Consider the following 16712-nt stretch of genomic DNA (forward strand, 5'->3'; position numbering starts at 1 on the left):
TAAAATCCCTCTGTGAAGTAAATTTTCTATATGCACCTCATTGCTATGCTTGGCTGAATTTAAGGAATTATGTACTATTTATGGTCAATATGGAAAACAGGCCTAATTCATTACAGGCAGCTCTCTCCAAAAAGAATACTCCCTAGGGAATCAAGTGATCAGGCACCAAAACAGGAGAGCCAACTGGTAAGGTACAAAGAATGCGATCACTTCATTTGGAACAGAATTTTTCTTCAGAATATCTTAAGGGCAATAATTTAAATCCCAGAGGCACATCTGGTAACAAACAATGAAAGAGCAAAATAGCATCCATATAAACCGTATCTGTTAACAAAAGCACCTTCTTCCAAGCAGGACAGCACATGAAGATCAGTGTAATAGTCTTTTGCCAAGCAAGGCATTCTTTTGCAACTAAGCTATACAATAAAAAATTCCTGGTGTAAAACAGGTGTCAAGGGCTCACTGTGAAACATCCTTATTCAAAAGGTGATTGTGTGAATAAATCTGTGAATGCAAGGTCTAGATAGCCAGGGGCTTGAGATGAACATTCAGAATTAGCACACATTTGGAAATACAAATCTAATCACTCTATGCTTCCATTTCCCTACCTATTAGCAGTGTAACATTCTTAAATGCATTAAGCAACTCAGGTTTAACTCACTAGTGCACACAGACTACTTTGGAAAGGGGATGATATTTTACTATGATAAGAAAGTTCAAATGGATTATGACTCAGAAAGAATACACCTCAAGCAAAAAAAAAAAGTATTCTTTCTGTTAGCTTGTACTCCAGTCAGACCACTTTGGCGGGGGAACCTTGGCGTAGCAGACATGGTGCTGCAAGAGTTACAGAACATAGAGACACAAACACTTTTTTCAACTCAGGAGTTCTCTTTGAATGTATCTTGCCACCAGCCTCTTACAATGCTGGCATTGGTCTATACAGATTCTTTGTAATTTCGAGTCAGTTTGGATCAAAGGGAGTTGTAATCCGTGTATGTTTTTTTCTAAACTCTCTTCTATCCTTCTTAATATTCTGATATAGCCTAGGTAATATACATACCAGCCTGTTTAAGATTTCACCAAATCTTTTCTTCTGACTAGATTAGAAAAGGCAGATGTTCATATCCAGACCAAACAGTACATGTTAGCGATGTTTCTTTCTGCAGACAGTTTCTCTCATTAAGAAGCATCTAAAGCACCGGCAGAACACACAACTTCAGCTTTAATTGCACATGACACACCAGAAATTTCAAAGGCTAAGAAAACCTGAATTTTGCGAGCATGGCAGGCTCTTCATAATACAACAGTGAATGTACTGCCACAGGTGCTGGAAAACTCATTACATATTTAGTTGGGTTAAAAGAAAAACATTGCCTTCAGGCACTTTGTGTGAAGACAATTCCATATTCAAAATCAGAACTGTCTGGCAGCAAGCTTCTATATGTTTCCCACAGAAAGAGAGGGGGAAAAAAGAAAAACTAAGAAAATCATTGTAAGCTAAAAGAGACTGAGGAAGCATTTTCAGGAAACATTTCATGTCCTTCAGACTATAGTACATGAATAGGCAAGGCTAATGGCCACACCTGCAATTTCTCCTGGCTCCAAATCTATTACTGGGCTACAAAAATGTGCAGAAAAGCTACAGATGAAGAATGGCACACACACCTACAGCATCCTTAGGAAAACAGAATATATTTAGTTCATTAAGACTTGAAAGTAACCTTTCAGATGCCTAAAGAGATTGTGCTGTATCACACAAAAAATAATAATGTAATTTTAATTGTGTATCACCTGCAATGACCTACAGGTTACACAGCTGTTGCCTTTTTCCCCTCTAATACCTCTACGTTTTCCTGAAAATTTGACTTTGCTATTTCTAATCAAACTGAGGATATTAGCTTAGTTTTTCAGTTTAATGAAGGATACCAGACTCAAACAATTTCTTTTATTAAACTAACTGTAGTTGTGCTATACTATTTGTTGTTGTCTTCTCAGAGCAAGGCAAGAATCTTAGGCTAGGCTCATCGTTATTAGAAGCCTTGCCTTTATGGACACACGGAGCGGCAAGACCAGCTTATCTTGCATTAGCTCAAAAATCTTTTGCCAAATCCCCATCATGTTTATAGTAGATAACTGAGGAAAAAGAACCCTTTTACCTATTGAAAAAGAGTCCAAGAGAACAGGCCTAAGCGTGTTCTAACCTGCACAATCTGCTAGATATCGGAATGGCTCAGGATTATTATTATTATTAGCTTTGCCTGACTGTTGACAATTGTCCTAAAGCTAGCTTTGCCATTTGGATAAATGGTTACAAGTCAATGCTATCCACATACTTAGGAGCATCAGAGTCCTGATATTTACATTACATTGTGAGCAGCATTAAACTGAATAAACAAATGACTTAGAAAATTATAAATCTTCCAGACTTCAAGGAGGAATTTCAGTCCTTAAGCCTCCAAAGGCAAAAAGATCAAAGAAAAGCAAGATCAAGATGAAGAATTAATTTAGCTGTCTTAAAAAGAAATGAAATCAAAATCAGAAAAATCATTCTGACTTTTATTTTCTTTGTGACCAGACATATAAGCTGGTAGTTCTGACAAACAATCACTTGAAACTAGTTTTCGAAAAAACATACCCTTTGGCTAAGACCCTCAAAAAACCCTGAAAACCCTCAGCTCTAAACCTGACGGCTTCACAGTAAACAAAAAAGTGAAAGTCAGAACATGAACCACTCCGTTAACTCTAGCCAGATTTAGGTTTTTTTCTTATGGTAGGAGATAATAAGGATATAGTAAATCCATTCCTTTTTTCTTCTGTGAGGGTAGAAAGAAAAGAACAAACTGGAGAACAGACTTCACATACAGGCCCCAAATAGCATATGTGTACATTGTAATTCATTGTAATGACTGCTGTGCAGTGTTTCACAACTCTCTCAAAGAACAGCGCTCTTAAGTTACCATGTGATGAGCCTATAAACTCCCGGAATTTAAGAGCTTGCTGTCTGAGTATCAGCAAATGGTTAGTAAATCTGAATAACATACCATACAACAGCACATGCTTTCACTTCAACTCATCATCTTTCAGCCCACAGATACATTTTACCTCACAAATAGACATAACCTTTTCAGACCAATAGTCTTCAAAAGTTTAAAATTTAACCTATGGGATAGGCAGGCTTGGAAAAAAAACAAAAAACAAAAAAAACCCCCACACAACAGAAGCCTTAGCCTCACAGAGAAGATGCTTTTACTTCTTTACTGAACAGTATCTGACTTGCCAAGTGATCGCAATGAAGTAATTGAGGCTTTTAAAGCAGGGAAGTTTGATGCAGGCATGAATAAGACCAGCAGATTCTTACTCTCGTGTAGCTTTTACAGATGTGCATCGCAAATTGCTCAGTTGTGATTCCTGCCCCAATATGAGAGGGGCAGGGAAGGATCACATCAGAAAGTTTTCTTCCCATAGGATTCAGGCAATGCTCACCGACATTTATGGGATTTAGATTAAGCCACAGCTGTGGCCTGTTGGAAAGCAGGGCTGTAGGTAGCCTCCCGCTTCCAAGAGTAGTCAAGTTTTCTTCCAGTATCGTCAGCCCAGTGTAGGTCTCCTGAAGCACATTCTTCCAGGCAGAGCTATGGATTATGATGTTACATACAACCAAGTATCAAATTACTATCCAGTTTAGGCATGCTTAATCCCACCTCAAACGTAAATCTTCACTGAACATTATGTAGCTTCACCTAAAATTTATCAGGAGTTTATCTATCATACTAAGTAAATAGCTGGTCCTTAGAAGCCTGAAAACCTTAACTTGCTTTTAGTTCTTAGGCACTGAGATTCTGCGATGACCTTTTTTGCAAGATTTGAGTAAAGAAACTCAGATCGAAGCCACAGAGATTCTCATCGTTTCTGCTGAAACCAGAAACTGGGCTGTGTTTGTTAATGGCTGTGTGTGTGAGCTGATGTTTACTCAGGACTGGTACCACCTTTAGTCAAAACCATGTGAATTTGGGCAGAAAGTACAGATAGCAAAACTCTGCATTGCTTAATTTCAGCATTGATTATGAAAAGTATGCACAACTTTAACATTCCAGTGATAATACATTCAAACAACACTCCTTATGTGAAAATAATCTCTACGTGCACTTCAAATTATTTCAATATAATTGATACAATCTTTCTATGACTACAAATTCTACTGTTTTATCACAACTTACCTACTGCTGCATCATTTTTCCTAATTAATTCTTAATTCTTATGTCAAATAAATAGATCCTGATGTTTCCTGACATCTTCCAAATGAAAAAGAAATAAATTACTGTCTTTATTCATTAAGGTAGTCAGGCAAACATAACTAGGTGCAAGTCATCTCATTACAAGAAATAAGGCCATTCGTGTGGTTAAATTTAGGCTCACAAGTATTCTGTTGAACTGAAGTTGTAAATCACCAAATATTTACTTTTTCCTGTTCATTACATTCAAACACATACAAAATAAACTGCCTATCTTGCACAGTGTCTGTAAAATAGAAAAAAAAAATCCATACCACAGGGGTTTCCTAGGAAACCAGGGCTGGCTCAAACAAACTGAGAACAGCTTGGGGGGGGGGGGGGGGGATTAAAAAAAAAAAAAAAAAAAAGGTGCTCCATATCCTCAGTTTTAAAACCATTAGAAAGACACCACTAACAAAAATCAGAGCAATACAGCTCACAGCAGCTGGCCCTAGCATTCTTCATGACAGCAAATGAGTAGCCTGAAGAGCTCAAGATACTGGGATTGCACCCTCCTTTTCCTGCCCCCCCCCCCCCGCCAAATATCCCTAATACACAAGGAAAGTGTACAATTTGGTATAATGCGATAAAGCAGAGAGGTGTGCTTACCGAAACCCCACAGCTAGCAACAATTTATTTGGTTCACTGTCTAGAGGTTTCTTTGCTAAGGAGCTAGGTTATACTTCTGAACCTTGGTCAAGCTATGCAGCATGAAAACACATGCAATTCCACAAATATATTATTATGTCTCAGTATGTATATTATAGTAGCACTCTAAAGTTTCATCTGAGATCAAAGATGCTTTGGGCTTGGCACTGAACAAACTCAAAGGAAGGTCCTGCCTTGTAAAATAACATAAACTCAAATCATGCTAAAACTCAATCTCAGTATCCAGGTTCAGATAAAATTTTTTAGCCCTAGAGCAAAAGTTTCAACTGAAAAAATGAAAAACAGGTAAAAGACAATTTGTCAAACCTCTCACTCCCAATTTCTGAAGTAGACTCCTGGCACTCTGCCAGTCATTAATATAATTTTAACGTCCAGTGCTATCAGAGCAGCCATACTGTTTTGCTGGCTTTTCCTTCCCCACATGGCTCCATTTTCCATGTTCTGCCTTGCCTGTCGCAGAGCCTGATGTCTCTTACATCAGGTTCTCTACTTCCTTTCTTTCTTTGTTGCCAATGCATGTTCCAGTATTTTGCAATTCTTGCCAAAGTAAGCACTTAAACATCTGGAAATCATCCTCCACCACTTTCACCAGTGAGATGCATTTGTCTTGCAATGGAGTTCCCATACAGTGGGAATGTCTGATGTCTTGAGACACCACACTACCTTTTATTAAAAAAAAAAAAAAAAAAAAAAAGCAGCAGCTTTCCAAATATCCAAATACTCCCTGGCTATGGAATATTTAAGTCTTCTGACTGAGAGTTCAGGGGCTTCCCTCCAAATTAAAAGCATATTCCATTGCACTAATCTAAAATTTAACATGCAACAAGGTACAAACACTTCTGAGTTTCTATTAAAAAATTAAGCATTTATACTGGTAGCTTGAGAGCCCAATATAAAGGACATTCCTATTTTGAATGAGTTCTAAATTAAGGATATTTAAAATAAATATGGAATATTACATTCAGATTTTTGGGGGTTTTTTTTCTAGTACATGCAATTGGAAATTAAAATACATTATCTATTTATTACACTAAGACTTCTTGGAAACAAAGCCTTTAGTGGTCAAAATCGCATTTCAGATGCAAAATTGGGAGTCTATGATCAGCCTATAATAATCACATAAAAGTACTATGATTTGAATACCTGGTCTATGAAAGTCTCAACCACTTCTCCAGAAGTTGTTCCCATGTGCATTCCCCTTCACTATTCAGATAATTCAAGCTGTGTTTTTAAAGGTTCATTTTATAAAACACAAGATAGCTAACAAATCAGATGCTGTATGTCATGAGATGCAAGTGCACATAATGCTCCAATTCCACCTTGTAAGCCTCACCTCAGAAACATTATTTTAATACTCACGTTCCTAAAGAAACACTACCAAGGTTGATGTGTAGCATGTGAAAAGCTAGCTATATCTGTTTGATCTGGCTACTCTTCCATGTTCCTTTTGAGTAAGAGTTAAAGAAAAAATACACTTTCAACTTTTGGAGTTCTTTAACTGCATCAAGTTAAGAGGCTGTTTACAGCCGCCTCTTTAGGAATCCAACAGATTTTCAATGTATGTATTAATTTTGGTTTTTAATAACAGAAGTCTCCCCTTCAATGGAAAATGAATAAAGAGAAAAAAAGATACTACTTGCTGCTTGTGCCAGTGAAGGAGTGGAAAATGCAAACTAGTTCCACTCCTTTTTCCAGAACCTGATAGCACAACAGGGCAACATTGTCTCAATCACAGATAGCCAAGGGCTCCTCAAGAGGTATCAGCTCCACCTCATACCCGAAGCATCTCTGGGAAGTTCTTGTCTGTCTTGCTTCCTTTTGATTTCCTTTCTGGGATCTTTGGACACACTAAGCGTTATTTAGTCTGGCAGGCACACACGTGGCAAAAACCTTGAATTAAAAAGATACAATCATCCAAACATCTCCCCTATTCCAGCTGGCTGTGTCCCCTAAATTTCCATGTATCACTTGGTCTGACAGGCTCTTAATCATTCAAGGATGAACAAAATCCTCTTTTCCTATTCCACATCCTTTCCTCCTGATTTGGCTCATGAGAAATATGTTTTTCTCTACTAGATCCTACTACCTGATAAAGAGAATAGCACTCTTAGTTTTACTCTCCTCTGATCGCACAGTATAATACAATCTCAAATTTTACTTGTTTTTACCCTCAAGAGCTATCTCTTCCTACACCTTTCATATACTTAACACTTGGGGGGGGGGGGGGCAGTGCTACTGAATCACTCTAGCGTACCTTTTTCTAAGATAATTCTGTTCTCTGTATTTCTTTCCTGTATTTTTTGCACAGAGGGCAAGTATTTCATTCTTCAGTATCATCTATAAATTGCATTAGCATCCTGTTTCTTTCCTGTTCTAGATGATTACAGAAGACCATCTGTGAAACCACGAGATATCATGCACAATAGAGATACATTACTAATAATCGTGTACCTTTAATTAATTTCTCTCCCCCTCACTCACAACAGTAACATTCAATCCAACACTAACTTTGAGTCTAAGATTTCATGAGACAGTGGACCAAATGCTTTACTAGCAGTCAAATACTTTTACATTGACACAGCATAAAGCCATCAAGCAACAGTCTTTTAAAACTATCTGAGAAAAGCAAGAAAATCTTTAAAGTCTCTCCCTCGCAACAACAGCAGAGTAAATTATGATTCCATAGTACACACGACGAATGAGGTCTTTCCCTCGCAACAACAGCAGAGTAAATTATGATTCCACAGTACACACGACGAATGAGGCTAAAGTCCTCCCTTAGGGGCATAGTGGGCCTACAGTACAATCTACGAATTTCACCTCTAAAATACATTGGAAAGATCTGTTCACATCTCCAAAGACTTTAAATCTAACATTTTTCAAATTTCCTGATGAATAAATGAAGAATTTTCCAAAACTATAAGAAAGGACCTTTGCCTGTAGAAGTAACAGCTGACAGCTTAAGAAAGCTTCAGCTAGCATGGATATCAGCAGTCATCCTGCTAGGCAATGTTAAGCCAGGATGATCACAGAACCAAAATGTACTTTGCCAGCTAAAGTGTTTAATCTCCACTTCAGTGACAGCTTTCTAGGGGCCTGGCCACAGGTTCCACCAAGAATCTTCTCCTTTCTCAACCACAACCTCTTGTGCTAAATATGACTACCACTGGAACTGGGAACCTTGTGGAGATAAGTCACAATAAATTCGCACTTTCGCACTTTCAAGTGGGAAGAGAAACTTCAGAAAACCTCCAACAGTCTAGGAGGTGACCCAACCACTGGATAGTATCTTTCCTCCCAGAAGGCTGATCATTAGTACAGACTGCAAATGGGAAAGCCCAAGAAAAGAGAAAGCCTATATTCTATTAAAAAAGGCATACACTTGCCAATTCCATTACTTGTTAATAATTCATAATTCAGGGTAACCTCATTCTCTTCAAATAGCACTGACTCTTAGGATAGCTAAATTGGACCTATGCCTAAATAATCTTAATCATATACCATTGTCTACAGAAAGTTCTTCTAGCCTGTGAAATTTCAAATATTTATCTCAGCAATGTGCCACAGGATACTGTTACCCAGCCACTGAACATGTGACCTGCAGCATTTGGGAAACTTAATGCACTGTAGCTGAAGGAAAGAACTGCTTTAAGATAGGCAGAAAATGATACAAAAATAATTATCATAGGATAGTGATCATTATGTCATTACATTATGTTTTCATTACATCAAAAGATTTGGTAGAAACCTGTAAATAAAGTGTTTGTGAAAAGCTGAATGGAAATGGGCAATCAAGCAAGAACAGCTTCTGTCTATTGCTTCTGCTTTAATTTTTACTCATCTATTTTTTCTTGGCCTGTTGGGATATTTAACAAGACGGGAGACATGAGAACTCAGACTGTAAAGTGAATTAAAAATCAATCAAGGTATTCTATGATCTCTTGGTAGAGAGAGGACTTTTTTAAGCAAAAGTCTCAATATAGACTCTGAAGTTACCTGTAATACTATGACTATCCAGGGAAATGTGATAGAAGTTCTTTTAAAATAAGGGACAGTTTCTCCATGTCTTTTAGGCTTATTTTCATTATCATTTTAGACTGCAATTTTAATCTTGGAGCAATTGCGCCAGGACACAGACTCTTGATGATACTTCTGATCTCCCTTAGTCTGTTCCTACATGACATCATTATGCCTTTATTCTTTCACTTCAGATCTTCAGCTGGCTGAAGCCTCTGGCAAGCATTTTATGACCCAAGAGTATACAGAGCAGACATGGTATGGACTTTCTAAACCGGACATCTACTGCACTGCAAGGAACAGGTCTCAGAGACAGTTTATTCTTCTGTTCCTACTCTAAATGAGTTTCTGTCCAAAACTCTGAATTCCAGCCAGCAGTACCAGAGTCACTGCTTCTGTTTCTATTCAGTCACACTATCCAGAGAACAGAGGCCCAGAGATTAAAATGAATTCTTCAGCCCCCCTGCTTACTTGTCCAAAGCTATAAATGAAAACCAATGAAGACACAAAACACTGTGGAAGTCTTTCAGTATAAAAACACCTCTGTTAGATCAGTTTCCCACCTGCACTATTTTGCCTGAAGATGCAGAACAATACACATTCTCCGAAACATCTCCAATAAAGCTTCAGTTGGCAGCAGCACGGTCAAAGAACAAGCTTAGAGTAGCTCTCCAAAGACAAGACCTATCTTCACCAGCTAATAAAAACAGAATCAAAAGATCTGCATAGAGGGCTCCTGCACAAGAGATCATCACATCACTGGCCCTCTGATAATCACTCTGAGTCTTCATGCTTATATAGCACATGACCTTTCAGCAGCAAGAGCAGGTGGGATGATGGAATAATGAAATTGTCTCTCACTACAAGAATAAAAGACAGCATAGCAGGCTATGGAAATTTTATATGGTTTAGTAAGAAAGGATAATTATATGCAACAGTTCGGATATTTTATCTTAATTACCACAGTAACAATGTTTTATTGGCATCCAAAGCTTCCTGTACTTTATTTTCATAACCATAAATCAACCTAGTATTGAAACAAGCATATGAAACAAGTATTCCTTTTTAACAAATTCAGTGACAGCCAAGCTCTCCCCACATCTGACACTGCATGTCAGAGTTTTCACTGAGGATGAGTGTGCTACCTGGACCTTCTAGCAGAAGGGAATCTCACACAGAATGAAGTCTGAGGCACCTTTCAGGATTTTAGAGGAAATTCACATGCCTGGGCTCACACTTCATTGAATTATAAAAGCTGAAAATAGAATTCAGTGGTAAGTTATACTGGATGAATATATAATTAATACGAGATCTTTAAGTGCACAAAATTACTATCATTTTTTTCCAGGAACAAAAGAATAATGACTCTAGTTCCCAATCAATGATACTAGAGCATTAAAGAAAGTCACAGTTAGAATATTCTCTATTAATATTTTCCAGTAAGAATAAGCCCCTAACATAGACTCAGAACAAATTCAGAATCATCAACAATTTTCTTGGTCTATTGTAAGGGTTTTCTATGCCATCATGACATCAAAATTCCATACCACTGCACAAACTTAAGGGGAATTGTATTTCCCATTGTAAGTAACTATTTTCCCTCCTATCATATATGCTAAAATTTTAAATATTCACTTGGAAATTACTGAAAATTAAAATTCACAATTTCATCATGAAAACAGTTTGGAAACAAGAGAGTCTAAGCGCCCTTGCTTACAAATAGTAACAATGAAGTCCAAACATTTTGGCCTTTTAAATTGTTAACTTGGAAAACATCCAAAGCCTACTGAACTGTTGATGAAAATTTTACAACCTTGCCAGTTACACAACACACCAGGTCCACAATATGCTTCCTCTCACCAGTTCCAACAAATGTCTTACTTGAAATGGTATAAATACAACATGCATGTTACAGTAGACAAATTCAAGTAATACTGGGCAACTTAGGAACAAAATTGCCTGTTGCTTTCTCTTTGAAATTCATCTGCTAAGCCAGCCCAGCCTGATTCATGCCCATGTGGCTCACCTGCTGATGAGGGTCTACCAGGCACAGTCTGGCCCAGCATCCACATTGCGGACACCCAAACACGCATTTCAATTCTGCAGAGTTCCTGCGAGTCCTGCATGGTAAAGATGACGCCCTCATATTGTGCCTTAGCACAAGACCACATGTTCTGCACAACCCATCAAGGCACACTAACGCAGTTCATGAGCCCACCCCAACTCGGACTCTTTTTAAGCAACATGGATGCTTTCAACATAAACCACAGCTGCAGAGCCTGCAACATGCACAGAAAACACATGGGTCACGACATCTACTGTGCTTTAGTGTTCCCGAGGCCATATTTCAACAAGATGCCTATGGCCACAGCTAGTGCAACTTTGCTGCAACCGTTAATCCTTCAAAAGTAGTCGGGAGACTCTCACTGGCTTAAAATTGCTTAACACTACAACTTAGTTAACAAGTGGATGATAACAAATGAGATGGACTGATAAGCCAGAGCCATGATCAGAATATGGAGGAATTCATGATTTGGTGAAATTATTTAAGGAATTAAGGAAATTATTTCCTTGCTGGACTAATTATGGCAAAAAAATATAGGTTTACAGCTAAAGTCTTCATCATGAAGGTGTCCCTGAATCACCTCTGATTACAGTCAAGGTTGCGTTACTTCCTATAGACGGTATCACTGTTTTATCCTTTTTGGTAGCTCAGCAACAGAACTAACACTTTTAATTTCTCTGAACTTAAATCCAGGGTGACCCTCTCAATTATGGGATTGTAAATCGTATCCAGGTCTTTAAAATGTAATATACGATAAAAAGCTGTGGAAGCAAGGTGTGATTTGTATACACATAATGTACTTACTCCATTAAACATGTAATCAGGAAACATGTCATCTCTAAAGTACCTCTCATCCTCAAAATGTTATGTGACGTATGCAATTTTACTGAAACTTTAAAGTACATGATTTCTTAAATAACCAAAGAATAATTAATGTATGATATTACTAAAAAAAAACAGCTTTCCTCATACCCTTTTTATTATATATTGAATTAATGCATCACACATTCCAGTTCAAGTTACACCTGACCTTCTGCACAAGACATTCTAGCCAGGGCTTTAGAGCTGCAGTTTAACAAGGTGGTTCTGTTGCCATCTGAGATTTCACGCAGAGAGTGCAACAATCTTTCCTAGTGTTCTGCAGTTTCAAACTCCAAGAAGCCTTTGTTAAAAACTGAAATTCCAAGTTAATCTGATTAATTTATTCATTTTACACTGAAGAATACTTATTTTTGCCTTATGCATTAGATTAAGAATAGGGTCTTTTGTATATAGAATAAGGTATTAAAGTGCAAATCCATTCTCTCTTCCCTGATCTAACTGAGCATCTATTCAATCAGCACTCTCTGATTTATTCTTTCTAATCGACTGTTTCTCAGTTCTTCTATCATCAGGGCCTTACACAAAAATGAGCAAGGCCACAAAGACACGCAAGGGGGAAACAATCAGTGTACATATAAGGATAGATCACATGTCTCCAGCTGGAATGTCCACTATTTTTTATTATTACTTTATAATTTTTGGCACTGAGATCATTGCCTTTCTCTGTAAACTGAAAAATAGTTGCACCCAGGCCATGAACATCTGCTTAATTCTTTTAAAGGATCATAATATGTTGGTCTACCCTCAGAGTCAGTGGTTCCCTACAGAAATACAAAAGAATCCCCGCATTTCTTTTCTCACAAAACTGAGTAGTCTGGTGAGGTGACCAGTTATAATTCTGATCACAGACAAATCATGTAACTTCCTGTGACTCACTTAACCCAGACAGGAATCTGGTCAGATACCACTTCAACAGCAGATGATGTCTCTAAGAAGGGTTTTCACAGGTAAATTTAAAATACATTCAGGGTTTTGGCAGAGATTTATTTTTTCTGAACTATTCTAAAAAGTTAACAAAGTTATAAAAAGTTAACATAAATTGCAAAAGTTTTAGTTTTATTTTAATAAATATTATTATTAAACAGGACTGATCTTGTAGTGTTTTACATGAACAAATCAACCCAAAAGAATAAAGTGTTAGCATATCGAAATACATCGCAAAGTTGGATTTCACCAAGAAATGGACTGGGAGAATGCAAAAATGTGAATGAGAGTGAGACTGAGAGGAGATTGAGAGGATGAAATGATCGTTCAGTTTCTATGACAATAATCTATATTTGTAAACATTGCGGCAAAAATTCCTGCACTAACAACCAAAGCACATAATTATTCTTCAAGCACAAAGTATCTACTAAAAAAAATCGAGTTGATGTGGCTCAAGTTGATGGAGCTCAATTATGGACTCCATAATTTTGAGCGAGAGTCCACTCAGAGTAGAAGGAATCTCCTTGAGGACTCTTCCTGTGGAAATTTCTGTGTAGAATCTCCTTCCCACATTTTTACAAGCTGGGGAGCCAACCACAAATATTTAAAAATCATGAGTCACTCCCCAAAGAACGGCAACATTTTTTTTAAATGAGGGATTCTCATTTTCTGATTTTTTAGAGCCATAATCACTTCTATTTTCAAGTCGTTTGGAATGATTAAACCCACAAACATAAATACCTACACGCACACACACATACACACACACTCAACTCTAAGAAAACAGAGGTACGCATATAAGCAAATGATCTTGGGATCTGGAACTTTGGGGCAAAACAAAAATCAGGTATCATGAGATTCTCGCTAAAATTGTGAGAGCTGGAAATGCTGAGTTTTTTTTCCCTGTCACATCACTCTCCTCAGGAGGCTTTAAAGACTCTCTGTAAGGTTGGAAGAAAGGGGTGGGGGGGGAGTATCAACCTTTTTCCTCCCTAACATCCCTAGTATCAATGAGGGGATAATGGACATATTTACTAGCCCCCATTCTACCAGCGCAGTTGTTTCTCTCTCCATTAAGGCCAGACCATTCTCCTCTCTCCTCTGTATGGTTTCCAGACAAAGTGGAGGACCTCCAGAATTCAAAGAGGACAGCGAGGATCATGAATTCGGATGGTGTGACCTTGTTTATTATTGCTTAGTCACCCAGTGGAATGAGGGAAATTAGTCCAGCTATTCTTAAATCAATACCAGGTCTCTCACTGGTCTCAGCTGAAGTAGGGCTAACATTAAAAGAGTGGGGCAGAGATGCATAAATTGCCATGAAACATGCAGACAGGAGCATGTTGCAAAAACTGATGAGAGCCTAATGGCAAATATAGGATTGCAGTGAGAAACATAGGAAATCATGGCAATAGATCATCACTGCTATGCTTGGATGGAGTTCACGGCAGACAAATCCTCCACAGGGAGACAATTCCCACAGTTCTCATCCAAGTGAATCAAGGGAGAGATCTTTCACCGAGTTCCTCAGTGTTCTAGGTTTTTTTAAAATAACTTCTTTGAAGAAAGCTATCACATTTACACTTGTGGGTGGGAAAGCAACTGCCTAGAAGTATGCACCAGTTCTGCTAGTAATTTCTTCTATACTGATTCCTGAGGGAAGAGGAAAGATGATACTGTGCATGCAAACTCCTACACCACGTGCTCAGGGCCTCCAAGTATTCAGTGCTTATGCAGCGCACGACTCCAGCTATCTTGTGGGCATCTTTTGGCCGTATTGCCCTTCTGAACCAGCTGGACCTCTACGAAGAGCCAAATGTAAAACTAGGATCTTTCATTCTTTCTAGGCATTTGAAGTGCTGACTTTATTCCTAAATGACATTTAAAGGGATACACTTAAAACATCTAGGTTCAAAACGACCTACAGTTATTGTGCTGTGCTGGGTTTGAAAACATCTACTTTTCAGGTTTTTGTGTGCATTTTAAGTGTGTACTATACAGAACTACCAGCCAAGCATTCTTGAGAAAAATAGATCAATCTGCAATGGTTCCAAGAGAAAAAAATGAATATAGAAACTGGCAACAGTTAAAAAGGACTCAACACCGTAATAATAAGTGCCAAAAACAATTGTTAAGGACTATGTTTGGTTTGAAGAAGCACTGGAGTTCTTGTACTAAACATTTTTGAAAATCATTTTACCTGCTTTATAATTTTCAGTTTATCTATCAAAACAGAACCTGGCATAGATCTCACACTCACTGTGGTGATAAATTCTGTAAGATTCTTTTGCAAAAGCTATTTCTTTCCTTCACTGCGGTTTGTGAGAACTACTATTTACTTCTTCTCACTTTTTCAGTGTTGGCATGAAAAATGATGGGTAAAAGTGTTCTACATATTTGCTGAAAATCTGATGACCTTTCTAATTTAAGCTTTCTGAAGTACCTTCCTTCCTTCTCCAGAGATCTCTGAAATTTGTTTACTATGGCACCTACACTCAAATAGCATATTTGACCGCCTAAGGGGAAAAAGTGCAAAAGCTGCAAGGTGTATAAATTTACATGCAGTACAATACAACGTACACTAATCTTAGACCTCTGCGCAAGTTAGTACTAAACTCAAGGCAAAACTAAGGGAGAAAAAAAACAAAAAACAAACAAAAAAAACATTCTGCAACCTTTGTGGGCCTCAATCGGGAACTAAATCAGAACTAAAAGAACCTTGTTTATACAGTTAAACCAGGCCTATGTGCAGGATATATTCCCCTCCTCCTCAGTCTGCACCCTCCCTGTCAACACTCCAATAGTTTTGGGGTTTTTTTTTGTTTTCCGGTTGTTTTTTTTTTTTTTTAAATAAGCAACATGGGAGAAGCAGCTCCCATGTATGGTAGACAAAAGCTCCTACATTCTCAAACACAAAAATCAATAAGTGAAATAAGTGCAAACAGATGTCATTAATTTCTTACAGCATATTTTACTCTCTGGCAGATCATGTACCTCTCACAGTTTCCCCAGCCATCAGTGTATGGGAAGTACATCCCAGAAGGTGGTGTTACTGGCTCATCCCATAATTTCCATAATAGCAACAAACTAATAAATGACACGTAATAACTTAACCCCACAGAAATCTGTTTTTTTAACAGCAAGAAAGTCATCTTCTTTTACTAAATGGATACTGAAAAGGGAAGTCAATATTTTCACAACTGTTTTCTTTGGTTGTATATATACCTGAAAAATACATGTCTCTTCTATGGAAATAAAGGGAGTTATACTCCCAAGATTATACCAAGTGGCCCCTCTGTGGGACTTCTTACACAGCTGTGCACAGTCAGGATAATCTCAGTTTTATTTGTAGAGTGGTATTATCAGAACTACTGCACCACCTTATTCATCAGGATTTCAATCCTCCTCAATTGTGCAATGCAGCATATTACAGGAGAAGTTCCGTTATAAGAAAAATAAAACTGAAAATATACAATAAAATAACTGCAAACTGTACAATATCTTAATTTACCAGTCCCTTTGGCTTCTTTTCCAAATAATGTCTAATGATGTTTCACAAGAAGCCCAAAAAATACGTTCAGGAGTGCAATAGCTACAGAATATCCTACAACCAGTCTTTTCACATTTCAGGAACCAAAATAAAGCAGGACATCTAGATTGAAGAAAGAGTACAGCCACTACCAAATTCCATTGACTATCAATCTCTCTTACAAGGATTGAAATGATATTAAATAAAAAGGGATATAAAAAAAGCCTAAGAAAGTTCATGTTACACAAGTCAGGTAGTCCGCTTGCCAGCCTTCCTGCCTTCAGACAGCTTGCTAAACCACTGCTCAGAATTGGTTTAGAAGAAGTCAGACGGGTGGGAAAGTACCAAGCAA

General features: G+C 37.8%; 1 protein-coding gene across 1 annotated transcript in view; it reads right to left on the reverse strand.

The window, feature by feature from the left end:
• Nucleotides 1-16712, reverse strand: part of COL5A2 (collagen type V alpha 2 chain) — a 118834-nt gene that overhangs the window by 100925 nt on the left and 1197 nt on the right. The window lies entirely within an intron of this gene.

Source organism: Dromaius novaehollandiae, chromosome 7 (assembly GCF_036370855.1).
Source record: "Dromaius novaehollandiae isolate bDroNov1 chromosome 7, bDroNov1.hap1, whole genome shotgun sequence".
Lineage (NCBI taxonomy): Eukaryota > Metazoa > Chordata > Aves > Casuariiformes > Dromaiidae > Dromaius > Dromaius novaehollandiae.